Raw genomic sequence first — 2,916 nt, forward strand, 5'->3', positions numbered from 1 at the left:
AACTAACTAATTTCTTGTTATATCAATTTTTGTTCACTGACGCGGTGAAAGGGAACCGAGTAAAAGAAAATCGTGTAAAAATGTCATGCAAATACTGATTAGCAGAACTTTAAATAAATCGCGTTAACGGAAACCGTGTAACTTTAACTTTAATATTGTAACTTGAAATTAAAATCGTGTAAACAGAGCGTCAGGTGTATTACATAAGTAAACAGTAGATATAATTACTTCATTTATTTAATTTATCAAACAGTACAAAAATTTTCGATACTGACTCTTTTTAACTTCTTTTTGGTGTCTATCGCCGTACTTTCATTAGAAACGTTTCGTACTTATAGTCGATATCATATTATATAAAAGTCTTAAAATATGTGATTTTTATGACTAAATAATGCTTTTCTAGATGCGCGGCATTGATAGAGATAGAACAGAATATCATATTGAAAAACGTAACACAATTCTTTCCGAACTGCAGCGTATATGTGCACAAAATTCGAATCATTATAATTGTTCAGATGGTTTGAATGTCGATTCAGCAGAAATACATGTAATGGATAGAAATGATGATGCGCCTATTAGTGATGGGCTTTTACGGGAAACGACGACGAAAACATTAAACGAATTAAATAGTAGCAATGTTAATACAGTTGAGGACCAATTTAATAATATTTTAAATATACCACAAAATCTTCTCGAAAGCTGTGAAAAAATATCGGACTGTTTCAAAGAGTATGTGGCCGATTTGAATTTTGTGCAATCTATAGCCTGGTTAAAAGCGGCCACGAGATCTATGAAAAATATTTCGATAGAACAATTTCATTTGGTGTTTCATAAACAATGGAATAACAATGGTGATATAGGTAATGAAATTCAATATTTAAACATTAATTTTCAATCAGGAATAATATCATGCTAGTAAATTTTTAACAAGGATATAATTTATAAAGAAGACCATAAATTTATCATGTACTTTCTTTAAATAATTGCGATTGAGTAAATATAAATTAAAAAATCTGACTTGAACGATGTGATTTTGAAAAATTTTGTAGATAAAAATGTTGAACTTGATAATGACAAGTCAGTTGGTCGAGACAGCGAGCACACAAACGAGATTTCTGAAATTGAAGTCTCACCTACTTTTGATATATCTGGAAGAATAAACGAACTGAGTAGTGAAGAAGATAACATATCAAAATCTCGTTGGAATATTAAGTCGGAAAACACCGTTTTTACCCAGAAGATCAATGATCCGTCTGCCTGTAGTTCTTTCGAAAATCTCGACGAATATTTCGATACAGAAAGTGACATGCGGCGGGATATTTCAGATATCTTTAGAAATATTTCGGGGAGTTCCAGTGATCTATCTGCGTTTACTTCTTCCGAGTCTCTCGATAGAATAGAAATTGATGTACAACGGAATAAAATTTTCGATAATTATATTATTCCGGAAACAGACGAAGAGTCTTCATCTATAAAATCTATCTTTAGGGAGACTTCAGTGTGCCAACAAACAAACGGTTCAATAAAATATGATAAGAATAATAAAGAGTCAGATAAATGTGATTTTTCTGACCAAACTGGGATTGAGCATGTTTCATTAACTCCTCCGAGGGGAATTTGCTTATCCCAAGTTCCTCTAGATATGCTTTTGGTAAATAATGATAGTAATCAAATAGACAGCGCCTATGACACCTATGAAGTGACTACCAGCGGATTTCCACCATCGAAATACGTACAAAATATGAATACTATTTCTTATGAAAATATCGATGATACTCGTCAAGATAATGAAAATTTGAACATAAAGGATTCAAAGATTTCTTCCACGGGAAAAGTAGTAGACACGACTGAAGAAGAGCGAACTTTAGATAAATATCTGCAACGCTCTAAGACTCTTTTACTAGAAGACGGAACGAGGTATACGAAGAAGAATAAAATGAGGTCGTTTTCTCCAGAAATTTCAATCAAGAAAGCCACGAGCCAGGAGAAGAAGAGAAAAAAATTAACTCACGAATTACCGATATGTAAAAGGAATAGGAAAATGACAATTCCTTCGCACTTGTTACAGTTCACGCTCGATACTTTGAACGCGGACAACGTTGCCCTTCAGTCTGTGAGAACAATACTCTTGGTTTTTCAAAATGAAACGATAGGTAGACAATACATGCGAACAAGGTGTTGGAAGAATACTTTAGAAGAAGTAGCTGTGAACGAGATACTGAATTTTCGCAGCGTCTTCGAGGCTGACGATAAAACTAGGAAATGTACAAACGAAATTATACACGCAGTGACAAGTTTGTTAGATAAGATTATGGAAAATGATCAGTTGAATAAAGTAGGTTCTGGAGAAGTAGTAAATTACAAGATAAACCTGACTGTTTGTACAAGTATATATTTTTCTCTATAGGCGACAATATCAATCCATCAGATTTCCATTATTACGCAACTTTGCGCTTCTACAAAAGTTTGCGTCGAAATTATAAATTATTTAACTGAGAAATTACAATGCCATGAGGATATCATAAGTTCCCTGGACAATAACACGGAAATCAATGTGTACGATATAACGCATCGTTTGCATATTATTTTCTATGCTTTAAAACTATGTTTAGAAGAATATCGATCAGTCGTTCCTAACAAATGGAATCAGTACGAAGAGGAAGTGATAATACCTGTCACTGATTTATGGAAAAAGCAGTTGGGTCTTGAAGGATCGACACTAGAAGACAATGCACGGCAAAGAGAGCAGAGATGGCTAATGATCTTAGGTAATTTTACGGTGAAGGCCACAGATAATTTCGTACTTTTTGCGAAAAAATCAAAAAAGTTAGTCAATTTTCTGACACACGAATGAATTTGCATTCTGTAACTGGCCGAATATATTTTATTACATAAACTTGACATACATATTAATTA

Source organism: Ceratina calcarata, unplaced genomic scaffold (assembly GCF_001652005.2).
Source record: "Ceratina calcarata isolate Rehan_Ccalc_2016 unplaced genomic scaffold, ASM165200v1 scaffold140, whole genome shotgun sequence".
NCBI lineage: Eukaryota > Metazoa > Arthropoda > Insecta > Hymenoptera > Apidae > Ceratina > Ceratina calcarata.